The sequence below is a fragment of the Sus scrofa genome, chromosome 6, assembly GCF_000003025.6.
Source record: "Sus scrofa isolate TJ Tabasco breed Duroc chromosome 6, Sscrofa11.1, whole genome shotgun sequence".
NCBI lineage: Eukaryota > Metazoa > Chordata > Mammalia > Artiodactyla > Suidae > Sus > Sus scrofa.
In genome coordinates, this window is record NC_010448.4 from 6275105 (window position 1) to 6289317 (window position 14213).

A 14213-nucleotide genomic window follows, 5' to 3' on the forward strand; every position below is an offset into this window, starting at 1 on the left:
AGAAAGCCTGTGTCTGACCTCTCCTCTCCCTGTAGGAATATCCTTCCATAAGCAGTTTATTAAAATTATTTGGTGGCTCTGTAGGTTCTTATAGAGCTATAAGCTTCAAACTACACAGTTTGAAGTCCTAAATTTAATTTTAATCATGAAAGGCATCAACCCATAAATGTGTACCCTGCCTAGCTCTGTTAGGACAAAGCAACTACTGGCACTTCCCAAACGAGCAGCTCAATTTTATATCCTGGAGTTTCCTTCCAACATATTTAGCTTGTTTTCCATGTGGCTCTATGTTTCACTTCCCCGGGAAAAAAGACCCACTGGGTTTCAGACATTCATAGTCAAGGAGTCCCTGGACTTGCCTGTACAAAATCACACTATTCTCCTAAAGGCGAATTTAATTTGGGTGGTATCTCTTGCTAATTTCTCTTCCCTCTGCATTGTCTGGTTGGGAGAAAACCCTCTCTGTCTGTGAGTAGCAGGGGGAACTGTGCGTTGTTGCAAAATTGTAGCTGGATCAAACAAGCCCATTCAGGCAGTGAAGATGACAATCTGACAAATATTGGCAGACTGTGGCTCCCAGTGACTTGTCTCCCTCTTCTTCCACTCACGGCAGGCTCTCACACACACATCCCCAAGGTCTGATCATTGTCCCTGATGTCACTTTAGAGTATATGACACCTGTGTCAAATGGATTCTCTCCTTGAACCTGACACGTCTCAGCTTCCACCTCAGATTCTCATGTAACCTCTTTGGGATGTCAGCGACTCAAAAGTGGGGAATGATATTGGGACAAGTGTGCTGTTCAAGCCATAGACCAGATTCTGGTGTCCATGGTAACAGAAAACCTGAGCTGCAACAGGAGTATGAAGCATAAACCCACCGCTGACCATCAGAGACCCCAGCAGGTATTTAACTAAGAAGGAGACTGATAATGGTGGGGCCCAGATATTGTCCAGAGGAAAATAAAGCAAGGTAGAAACAGTTGTTCTTGTACCACTGCAATAGCCATACAAAGGAGATTTGTCATTAAGTATCTGCCATGTGCCAGGAAGGTATCTGATAGTAGTCCTCTGTTTTTGTTTAAGAAATGTTAAGTTCTCACTCTCAGCCAGGTACTGACTGACTTATGGGCTGGGGGTCTAATTTTTTATCTCCATGTGTTGGCCATGCCTGTGGCATGCCGAAGTTCCTGGGCCAGGGATCCAGAACCAGTGCCACAGCAGTGACAATACCAGATGCTTAACCGCTGGGCCACCAGGCAACTCATCATCTCCATTTTATCCATGCAGAAACTGAGGTACAGAGACATTCAGTAACTCACCCAGTGTCACACAGCTTTTAAGTGATAGAGCCAGAATTTGAACCCAGATCTACTGACCTCAAAGCCCATGCTCTTTCTCTCATGTCACACTGTAAGAAAAGGCAAAACAGTAGAATTGGGAAACAGGCGTAAAATAACCTAGCCCCCATAAGACTCTAATTTTTTCCAAACAGAACCTCAGAATCATACTGTACTACCTGCCATTTTTTTTTTAACGTTCCCTTTTATCTAAATGTACTTTTTCCAGATGGTATGGCTTAAATTTACGTTAATAATCTGTCTTCAACATGTGATTAATTCTTAAAACAGGTATTCTCAATACTGGTGATGCCATATTAAGAAAGATTTTGTATGTGAATCTTTGGTAAAAAAATTTTTAAAACATTATTTGATGAGTGCTTATTTGGAATATAACTGTATGTCATCACATATTGTTTTAGGTCATATTTTATAAAATATTATCTAATTTGAAAGCAGGCATCATGCTCGCTCGTCTTTGGTTCCAAGTCAAGTTCCTCATATAGGGTTTTGCTAAAAAAAAAAAAAAAAAAAAAAAAAAAAAGTGTGTATTTAAAAGATAATAGTGAATTGAATGAAAAAAAAAGTCTCTTTACCTAACCTCATATAAATGTTTTTGGTGACTCTCTCTTTTGAATTTGTTTAAGAAATATTGGCTCCTCAAAGATTTCCATACTTCCTACTTTGCAAGATAATTCTATCCACAGCCATATATCCACAACTCAAAGTCTTCAGTTGTTCAAACAAGACTCAAAAGTAATGGAATAGAGGAGTTCCCTTGTGGCCTAGCAGTTGAGGACTTTGCATTGTCACTGCTGTGGCTCGGGTTCAGTCCATAGCCTGGGAACTTCCACATGCCGTGGGTGCAGCCAAAAAAAAAAAAAAATACTTCTTAAGAAGGGGCAAAAAAGGAGGAGTAATGGAGTAGAATTTCAGTGTTTTTTTTCCCAGGAGATTCAAATTATGAAATTGTTAGTTTGGAATGTACTCCCTTCGCATGTAACCCAGGTACCAAATTCTACTCTCTCTGTCAAGCAGGAGAGGCAAGACATCTGAGAAATTTTTTTAATCTACAGAAGGAGCTATTTAGTTTTGTAGCTGAATTTGGAGAAAATGTGAGGGCCCAGGGGGATCTTTCTAGCAAGCAAATGTCCTCAAAATAAGAAAATGCAAAAATTAGATCAGGAGTGTTGTCAATAAAATTTGGTCTTAGAATAAATTTTGAGGTAAATCATCAAAGTCAAGCATGTAGCTATAAGACGTTTCTGATTTCAAGGTGTCAGATTTCTAGATCTTTGTTATGTAAGAGATTCCAAGAATCTTAAGAGTGGGTAGTTCGTGATATTATGTAGCATATATAACAGAAATATCAACTTTAAAATGTTTGCCAATCTTTTCTTTTTTTCTTTTTTTTTGGTGGGGGGGGGTATTTTCAGGGCCAAACCCATGGCATTATGGAAGTTCCCAGGTTAGGGGTCGAATCAGAGCTCCAGCTGCCAGCCTACACCACAGCCACAGAAACTTGGGATCCAAGCCACGTCTGCAACCTACACCACAGCTCACAGCAACACCGGATCCTTAACCCACTGAGCAAGGCCAGGGACTGAACCCACATCGTCATGGATAGTAGCTGGGTTCAGGGTTGTTCCCACTGAGCTATGATGGGAACTCCCACATTTGCCTATCTTATGTGTACCAAGTATCACAGCTTGTTTCTTTCATCTGCATTTCTCTAGCTACTAGTGAGTTTGGGAATTTATCTTTACTAAGGCATAGTTGATTTACAATACTGGCTTAGTTTCATGTATACAGCAAAGTGATTTGGTTATGTACATATATATACTTTTTCAAATTCTTTTCCACTATAGGTTGTTATATTGAGTATAGTTCCCTGTACTGTGGAGAAAGTCTTTGTTGTTTACCTATTTTACATATGGTAGTGTGTATCTGTTAATCCCAAGCTCCCAATATATCCATCACCCCCATCCCTTTCCTCTTTGGTTTGTTTTCTGTGTTTTTGAGTCTATTTCTGTTTTGTAAATAAGTTCATTTATATCATTTTTTAGAGTTCACATGTAAGTTATGTCATATGATATTTGTCTTTCTTTGTCTGACTTATTTTGCTTAGTATGATAATTTTGGGGTCCATCCATGTTGCTGCAAATGTCATTACTTCATTCTTTTTTATGGCTGAGTGATATTCCTGTGTGTGTGTGTGTGTGTGTGTGTGTGTGTGTGTGTACACCACATTTTCTTTATCTGTCTGTCCATGAACATTTGTTTCCGTGTCTTGGCTATTGTAAATAATGCTGCTATGAACATTGAGGTACATGTATCTTTTCAAATAAGAGTTTTTGTCTTTTCTGGCTATATACCCAGGAGTAGGCTTGCTGGATCATATGGTAGCTCTACTTTTAGTTTTTTTAAAAACCCGCATACTGTTCTCCATAGTAGCTGTACCACATTATATTCCCACCACAGTGTAGGAAGGTTGGGAATCATTTCTTGAATCTCTGTGAATATCCCCCAATCCTGTCAATTAGATGACAAGTTTTGGAAGGGAGAAAATACATGTTTCCCTGAATTATCCAGGAGAAATCATCTCTGGGATAAACTACTGTGTAGATATTGCAGGAGAGAGATGTCAAGGAAAGCAAATAATCCTATAATGTTAGGTTGCTGCTTGGCAGGTTATCACACAGGCTGGTGGATATTTTACAGGATGGTAGTAGCACTGTAGCAGATTTCAGAAGAACTAGTCAACAAACGATGGCCCCTCTCCCCTTGATGCTGGGAAAGTAGGCGTCTGGATTTTTATATGTTACAATCCAAATGGCCAAACGTACAATTCTAAGGTGGCTTCTATCCTTCTAGCAAAAGTGACAGAAGCCTCAGAGCTTCCATTGGGAATCGAGTGGGAAACCACTGGGTCAGAAGGCTGGCTGGTAAAAAAGAAAGAGAAGCTGAAACCATCTCTCATGTTGAGGCAGTCAGCTGGGTGATGGCACGGACTATAAGAACACCCTCCAGAACCCATGGATTTTTCAAATCAGAAATTAGATATTTCTGATGTTAATACCTGGGAGCAGAAGAGCAAAACTGAGAAATGCCTCAATTCTCCCTGAACTTACTTCTCATAGAGGAAGAGATTACCAAAAACAAGAAAGACACCAAATAGATGCCAATGATCCCAAAAGTGAGAGGAAGTAATGAAGCTAAGAGGAGCTGTCTCCTGAGTGTGGATTATGCACATTGGAAGCATATTGGCTTTAATACTTAAAAGTGTTAGACTTAGGACTGTCTTATTGCAAAAATGCTAATTCACATTAACTCAGCTCTGAATATGAAATGTCGTGTATAAACTCATTTCCTTGATGAAGAATAAATACTTTCTTCCTCGAGAAAAAGGGGAGGGGGATGAAATGTGGGAAGCTCTTTCTTCACTGAACTTCCCTGAGAAAGTGCCAAGGACGAGGTTGGCTTCAAGCTAAAGATTTAAAAGTAACCCTTTTTTAAAGTTTAAGTCATTTTATATGTCTCTTTTACTGACACTCTGTCAACTAGTAAAAAGAATTCTTGTTTTTAGTCAGCATTGAGGTATAACCTCCACATGGTAAGATGCACCCATTTTAAGACTCTGGGTTTGATGACTTTGGACAAAAGCGTTCACCGGGATAACCAGCGCTGCAGTGGAGACAAAGGCTGTTTCCATCCCCGCTAGGAATTCCCTCGGGTCTCTCTGTAGTCGGTTCCAACCTCCTGTCTTCAGCAACCACTGATCTCTTTCAGCCGCATTATGTTAGTTTTGCCTGTTCTCCAGTTTCCTATAAATGGAGTCTTAGAGCATGTATTTTTTGTACCCAGCTTCTTTTGCTCAGCATAAGATTTTGAGATGTATCCATGTTGCTGCATGTTTCTTATGCTTCCAAAATAAACCGCTTACACCAGAACCCTCATCTTAGGGTCTGCTTATGGGGAACCCAAATTCCGCAGCTCAGAGTCAGATACTGAAACAAATTGTAATTGACAGTGTTAAGGACAGATAGGCAAGCAGGCAGACAAATGATAGGTAGACAGATAATAGAATTTTTTTGGGGGGGGCTGTACTCACAGCATATGGAGGTTTCCAGTCTAGGGGTCCAATCGGAGCTGTAGCCACCGGCCTACGTCACAGTCACAGCAACGCAGGATCTGAGCCACATCTGCAACCTACACCACATCTCATGGCAACGCTGGATCCTTAACCCACTCATCAAGGCCAGGGATCAAACCCACGTCCTCATGGATGCTGGTCGGATTCCGTTAACCCCTGTGCCACAACAGGAACTCCAATAGGTAATAGATTTTTTGACATAAAATCAGGAAAAGAATCATTGGAGAGGAGAAGGATCACTGACATTTTTATCTGGAAAGTCTGTAATGATTATATTCCTATTTCTTACTAAATGTTTAAAAATTGAAAATTTCATTTGTTTCAAAGATTTTTATTGTGGAATTTCAAATCCATACAAAAGGAGGCAGAATAGTATCACAAATTTCCATTTACTCATTTTCCATCTTCAACAGTTATCTACTTAAAACTATCTTGTTAATTTATACTCGCATCCACGTGTCCCTCTCTCTATTATTTTAAATAAAATGTCAGACTTCATACCATTTCATCTGAAAATATTGTCGTATATATGTCTAAAAGATAAGGGCTTTTAAATATCTATTATCATACAGAAGGTAATTTCTTAATATCATAAAATACCCAGTCAGTATTAAATTTTCCAATTATCTGACAAATGTAACTTTTTTATGTTTATTTCAATCAAGATCCAGATAAGTTCTCTCTGTAGTCATTCATTGATATTTCTTTTAAGTCATAAAAAGAAGCCTTTTAAACTATAGTTTCCCTAGTCCATCTCACTCTTTATCTTGATCTGCATTTAATAGTTGCTTGATATATTTTAATTTACAAAGATCTGGCTAAATCTAATGCTAATTACATTCTTCCTTTGAGTCACGCGATTTATAACCTAGGGTTGATCCAGCGCTTTAATATGATTTCTTCTTTTCTGCAGACTAATGGTAGAAAGCTTTATTTATGTCTGGGAAGGAATTCTCAAAATGTACGTTCTTAGGAGTTCCCGTCCTGACTCAGCAATAATGAACGCACCTAGTTCCATGAGGATGCAGGTTCAATCCCTGGCTTTGTTCAGTGGGTTAAGGATCCAGCGTTGCCATGAGCTGTGGTGTAGGTTGCAGACTCAGCTGGGATCTGGAGTTGCTGTGGCTGAGGTGTAGGCTGGCAGCTATAGCTCCAATTCAACCCCTAGCCCAGGAACTTCCATATGCTGCGGGTATGGCCCTAAAAAAGGACAAGGAAAAAAAAAGTAAATGCTTGGAGGCTGTGGAAACAGACATATGTATATGAAAGTAAAATCAGGAGCTCTCAAAAGCTGGGTAAGAGAATGAGAAAGCCAACAACAAGTGCCAAATTACTTTTTAAATCTAGAAATCGATCATGTCACTTTCTCTGCTTAAAATGTTGCTGTGATTTTCCATCACACTGAAAATAAATTCAAAACTCCTTACCCTGCCCTGTGTGATTGGGACCTGCCTTGGCAGTCTCACTGTATTAGCTCTCACATCCTACGACAATTCAATCAGATGGCCTTCGCTCCAAACCTTTCCCCTTGGTAGGATTGATGCGCTTGCTTTGTCCTCTGTCTGGGTAGCACCTTAGCCTGACTTTAAACAAGTCGGCTCAGGATGGAGGACCAAATAGATGGAGACCACTCCCCAAGTTTAAAAACATTTAGCCAAACCTGAAAACAAAGACGCAGTGTTCCCGTAGCCACCAGGGTAGCTTAGCCCCGGTAATAAGTGGAAGTCAAAACTGTGTGGCCCGGGAGTGCAAAATGGTACAGCTACTTTGGTAGACGTTTGGCAGTTTCTTACAAAACTAAACATATTCTTACCATATGATCCATACTCCTTGGTATTTACTCGGAGGAACTGAAAATATGTCCACACAAAAACCTGCATATAGATGTTTACAGCAGCTTTATTTATAATTCCCAAAACTTGGAAGCAACCAATACATCCTTCAGTAGGTGAATGGATAAATAAAGTGGTACATCCAAACAATGGAATATTATTCAGAGCTAAGAAAAAAATGAGCTATCAAGCCATGAAAAGACATGGAGGAAACTTAAATGCAGATTACTGTGTGAAAGAAGCCAATCTGAAAAGGCTGCATACTGTATGAGTATAATTCTGTGACGTCCTGGAAAAGGCAATACTATGAAGACAGTAAAAATATAATTGGTTACAGGGGGTGGGGGTGTTGGGGGGATAGATGAGTAGGCAAAGCACAGATTTTTTTTAGTCAGTGAAATTACTGTCTGTGATACTACAAGTGATGAATATCTGTCATTATACATTTATCCAAACGCTTAAGAATATGTAACACCAAGAGTGAAGCCTAAGGCACATTCTGAACTTTGGGTGATTATAATGTATCACTGTAGGTTCATCACTTGTAACAAATGTACCACTGTGTTGGGGATGTTGGTTGTGGAGGAGGCTATGCACATTGTAGGTATAGGAGAGATCTTTGTAATCTCCCAATTTTGCTGTGAACCAAAAACTTCTTTTTTAAAATGTGTTTTTTAAAAAATGGATGACTCATGTGAGACTATATAAGAAAATTCTTTTGGGAACTAGACCTTGAACTCATGCTTAGAAATGGAATAATCACTCTTGTGTGTGGGTGGGTGGGTGTATGTGCGTGGGTGGTTTAAGACAAGAGAAATTGATTCTTTCTCCGTTTTGGAGGCCCGAAGTCCAAAATGAAGGTGTCAGCAGGGCTGAGCACCTTCAGAGGCTCACCAGGCAGCTCTCTTCCTTGCCTTCTCCAGCTTCTGTTGGCTGCCTACAATCCTGCAGTGGGGACATAGCATGGAATCACTATTGATGATAGTTCACTTGAGTATAGAAGTCTGGATTGAAATTTATTGTCACAAACCCAGAGACCAAGAGCTATTATTCTTCCCTCCCTTAAAAAAATATCAAAGAATAGACAGGAAAATTAAATATGCATTGTTCGTAAATAGCCTAATTACCTGGTTTAAGCAATAATACCAGAAAAAAGATAATGTGAAAGTTGGGAAGGGAGTTGATTTTTAAAGTATAACTTTAAGTGTTTGAGTTAAAATTTTGACTAACCACTAAAGGAATATGGTCAAGTGAAAAATAGGAGATCAAAAATAAAAGACAAGAGAGTTCCTGTTGTGGCTCAGAGGAAACTAACCCGACAAGGATTTGGGTTTCATCCTTGCTCAGTGGGTTAACGATCCACCATTGCCTCAAGCTGCAGTGCAGGTCACAGACGTTGCTGTGGCTGTGGTGTAGGCCTGCAGTTATAGCTCCAATTAGACCCCTAGCCTGGGAATGTCCATACACCACAGGTGTGGCCCTAAAAATTAATTAATTAATTAAAATAAGTAAAAGACAGAAAAGCATATGTCATTGGCATAAAATAGACAAATAGGTCAGTGGAATAGAGGAGAACCCAGAAATAGACCCACATCTAGAGGATCTGTAAATTTCTAACAAAATGTGATAGCAATTCAATGAGGAAGGTAAAGTCTTTTCAACAAGCAGTTAAGGAACAACCGGATGTCTGTATGGAGAGAGGCATTAACCTGTATCTCTATTCCCACCAGCATGGGCTACTCATTGAGCCATGAGCTTAAGGGGTGTGTGTGTGTGTGTGTGTGTGTGTGTGTGTGTGTGTGTGTTTCTTGTACATGAAATAATGCTCAATTTTTAACAATCTCTATTATGGAGTTCTCTGGTGGCTCAGTGGGTTCAGGATCCAGTGTTGTCACTTCTGTGGCGCAGGTTCGATCCCTGGCCTGGGAACTTCTGTGCGCCATGGCGATACACACACACACACACATATTAGAAATGATTGTGTCCACTAATTATGTCCACTAATTCCTTTGCTCTCAGCCCAAATGCCACCTCCTCCAAGAGGTCCTCCATAAGCACTCAAGACCTTCAGCACCTTCAGCATTCTGGATTTGCACTGACTTGCACCTGAAAAAAGGTAAAATGTTATCCAGCTAAGATTCCTCACCCTCCTGCTCTACCTCCATGCCCCCTGCTCACTCTCTCTTCTTTTTTTTGTTGAACTCCTTCTCCTATACGTTTGCCCCCCTCCCTCCCACCATCTCCAGCCTCAGCTCCACCCACTGTCTCCCTGCCTTCCCATCCCCATCTCTTCATCTTCCTCCACTAGAAATGCTTTCCAGGCTGCCTCCTCCAAGATGTTGAGGATGGCAAGGCGAGAGGTAATAACAACCACTCCTGGTGGGAAGCTTGGTCTTTGGGACCCCAAACCTGCCCTGCCTTCTGGGTGTCCTAGCAGAGTCTCTGGTTATTCAGAACCTGAAGCATTGCTGCTTAGGACCCAAAATCATTTCTGGTGACCCTGCAACAGAAGGCTTCACCAGGGAAGTGGAACAAAAGCTGAATTCCTACCTTTTCTTCTCCAGTTGCTACCTGCTCATCCGCTGGGGTCTGGTGCTAACTTTGCCCTTGTGGGGTGCATTTTAAGGAAGGATGATAGAAACTGTCCTTGAAGATCATAAAGCTCAGCAAGGCTGACACATGCGGTTGTACAGGTTGTACATTTCACAACACATTCTGCTACGGCAGCAATGACCTTCAATGGCCTTCAGTGACCACTCACTCCCTGACCAAGCCATGCATCCTTGGAACTGTGTCTAATGGACAATTAGTAAAATTCTGTAGTAATCTGTAATAGGGACTGGAGTCTAGCATCCACCCTGAAACATAGTCTGGGGAGGACAGGAAGGGACACTGCCTTCGCTGGATTCAGGAGCCCTGCAGCCATTCAGGACCCTGATTTACAGGCTGCTCTGAGTAGGTGTGAAAGAAGGCAACCTAAAGGCATGAGCCAGTTTTCAATGAGGTCTGTTATCTGTATGCAGCAAGCTCAACGGTATAAAAGCAGCCTCAGCCCCTGCCCAGCGGTTTCCATTCATCTGCTCAGCTTGGCCAGAGAGGCCCTCGCACCCTCTTGGGCCTCTGCCACCTGGCCTGTGCCTTGAAGTTTTAAAATCACTTATCAGAACAAACTAATTCTGCAGTTTGTCACCTCAAACCAGAACCCAGGCTCCTCCTTGTGGTTCCAGGGCCTGTGGATCTGGGTGCTGAGTCCCCATTTTGGGGCTGACTTTATAGTCAGGCCGGGGCAGAACTGTGCTTCTCCCACAGGTGTCAGCTGGGGATGGGAGTCATATCTCTAGAATTTAGGAGCAGCAGCATCTGAGTTAGAGTGATTTGGAACATCAAGCAGCTATTCAGGGGAGGGCTGTTACCTCCTTTCACCTCCTAGGACCGAGTATGAAGGGTTTCATCTTTTACTGGCTCCTTTTTTTTTTTTTTTTTTTTTGGCCACACCCACAGCAATGACCTTGAGCCACAGCAGTGACAATGTCAGATCCTTAACCCACTGAGCCACCAGGGAACTCCTCTACTGGCTTCTTTTCAGAAGAGCCAGTGGTGATTGGAGCCCTGGTGGGAACCAGCTAAAATCAGGAACCCCTTGTGATAGGTCTGTCGAGCTTCCTGGGGACTCCCACATAATAGCACTGATCACACGTTTACCCCCAACTCTTCATTTAGTTGCTGCATGTTTGTCTTCCTCATTATATCATCAGTTTCTAGGAGAGCAGGGATCCATCTGTCTTGTTCCCAGATGTACCTGGCACAAGGTGGGAACTCAGGAAAAACTTGCTGAGCAGGAGACCCAGTTGGGAATGCAGCAGTTGAGAGATGAAAGCGAACACCCAAGGTTGAGGGGGGAGGGAAGACTCCCTCCTTTCAGCGGTGTCAGCTGGATGGGCCAAGTAGACAGCCCTGATCTGCCTTGATGTCGACACCCCAGGACAGATCAGAGAAGGCAGGGTGGCCAGGAGTCACAGAGCAGAAGCATTTGGGCTCCAGGTGGCATGTGCAGGACATATAATGTGTGAAACCCTTCGAGTCTGTTTTGTCTGGCATTGGTATAACTGTGCCAACTTTGTTCTGATCAGTAATTGTGTGATACATGTTTTTAGTCTTCTTACCTACAACCTTAGGATGTTTCTCTTGTTGACACTTTCTAGTTTCAAGGTCCTTGTGGATGCTGACCCTCAGAAGGCTGAGGAAAGCCTTGGTGTATTCCCGACACCGACACAGTGAGTTCTGGGAGGGCAAGGATGCCTTCTTGGCTTTGGGCCCACTCCTCCCTCCTCCGGCTTCTTACTTCATGGTCAGTGAAGTGGGGTTGTCTCTCACCTCTCAGCAAGGTAGGCATTTCCCTCTTAAGGAACAGGGAAGCAGAAGTCACGAGATACCAAGACTCAGAGATGGGTCACATCTTCCACTTTCCCTTTACTGCATAAAAATCATGCTGCCAGGTGTCACCTGCTCAGCTTCCAGCCTCTGCCTCATGCTTTTCTTATGCTTTTTCCCCAACTGACCATTCACAGCAGCCTGAGAGCGAACATTTCCTGTCCCTTCTTATTTTCTCTCAGGACAGAAATGAAACCCCGTGATGACACTGAATTAGTGTTCTCTTATCCTATTTGAAACACTGATGAGCCATCTTCTCCTCAATTTTGCGTAGATATATAAATGTCAAGTGTAATTTTCAGGTAGGAGACTTTGTTGACAATTTAAACACTGTAATTATAAGAACAAACATTCCAACAAAGGGCCCTTGCACACTTTTTCAGCCTTCTTCCTGCTGCACACAGACCTGCCTTTGTGGGCAGAGGCTCACAGGCCCTGGCGTAGCTCACAGAGGAAGCTTGTTATATGGTAGCATCTCGTGATCTTTCTAGGGGAGACACTCAGTAAATGGACTTGAGTAGAGCCTGGCACATAGTAGTGGTTGAAGGATGATTGCTTCTCCTCAGGAGCCTAATCTTCCCATTTCTCCTGATTGCAGCAGGTCCATTCACTGGATGGATGGACCGCACACTGTAGGTTTGCTGGCAGCACCTGCCGTAACTAAGAACAAAGCACCCACCCCCTTCCAAGCGCCTCACCCATTTAACACAACCTTCTACACTGTTAACAGTCAAAACATTCCCATCAGTGTGAAATAAATGGCTCTGAAGCCACATAGCTTATCTATGAAATCCTGATCTAGGAAGAACAAGTGAACATGAGGGATGGAAAAACATTTGTTTCCTTTGACCTCTCACCTCTCAGTGAAAGATGATGCTTCTTTAGGTCTTTCGTCATGGCTAAGCCAGAGCTCTAAGGCATTGGAATATGCTCAGCCAGCTGTGGGAGCAGCTGTCTGGAACTTCTAAACCATCCACCATTGTCATCAAGGGCTGTCCCGCAGATCCGGTTCCTCCTTTGCGTCAGTCCTCATCAACTGGTCCTGGAAAAGCATCTGAGGCCTTTTCTTTTTTTTTTTTTTTTTTTTTTTGTCTTCTTGAGGCCTTTTCTAAAGCTTGGCAGAAAAGAATTTCTGATTGCTTAGCCATCCCTACCTTGCCTATTGTTACCAAAAAAATCACCCAGAACTTGGAGAAAAGACAAAAAGACATCTCTGATCTTTTTTGTATCACGTCAGCGCATTGTCTCAAAGCCCTTTAAGAACCACCCAACTCAAAGGAAATATGAATTTATATATTGACTAGGGATCCAGCATTGCAAGGGTAGATGGTAACTTGGGGAAAACTTGGTATAGACTATGTTTATGCAGTAGAGACGTGAATGTTTTCTGATCAGCAGAGAATATAGACCCAAACAGCATGGATATATTCTTGTATAGAAGCTTAACCAGCTTTGTAGTTTTATAACTCATTTAGCAATCTAATTGTAGTAGCATCCTTCTATTATTTTTAAGAGCACTGTTGTTTTATATATCACTTCTCACATCCTCTCTAAAGCCAGATCTGCCATCCCACTGGTTCTTTCATTAATGAGTCATATAAAACATTGGTGCATGCTCACTGTACGTTTGTTTGAGATTTTAATCTTTTCTGTAAATTCTTCCTTGGTGGTATGGAAGGAGGAGGGAAGTGGCCTGGAAGTTGTGAGCTTTTTGTTTCTGGCCTGGAGTCCAGAGGACGAGAGGGGTCTGAGGATGTTGCTTTCACAGGCTTCTGTTCTGCAGTTCATCCCAGGCTCTCTATGTGCCAGGGACCCATCTCTGTAGGTAAAGATGCACATATGTGTTATCAGTTGTCTGCTTAGGGCACCCAGTTATCTAGTGATTGGGGGGATCATGTTGCCTTTCAGCATCAGAGGAGATTTTAGAGACCTAATGAAATCCCATCAACCTGCGGCAAGGAAGTGATATATCACCTCAAGCCCACCTCAAAGCGAGCTTGAATAAAAGTTTATGTGGCCCAACGCCTTCTCCACATCCTCCACATCATACCATCTTTCCTGACGCTCTCATGTTCCAGCTTTCCTCCCATCAATACCATAGCACCTATGATTAGCACTATGGAGTAATAGCTAATGTTTGTTGTGTGCCTCTTGCTTCCCAGGTGAATTGTAAGTACTTAATCTAGATTAAATTATGTACTATGATAATCACTCTGTAAGATAGGCACCATTAATTGTCATCCTTTCCAGATGAAGATATTAGAAAAATGAAGTAACTTGCCCCAGGATCTCATAGCTCATTCATCACAGAGCTGAAATTTGAACCCATGAAGAATTTATGCTCTAACCACTGCAGAATAGGCTCCTTTCACAAATTAGAAGTTGCACAAACTCAGCTTCAAGGCTTAACTCTTGGGATGATGAAAAAGTTCTGGAAACGGATAATGGGGATAATTGC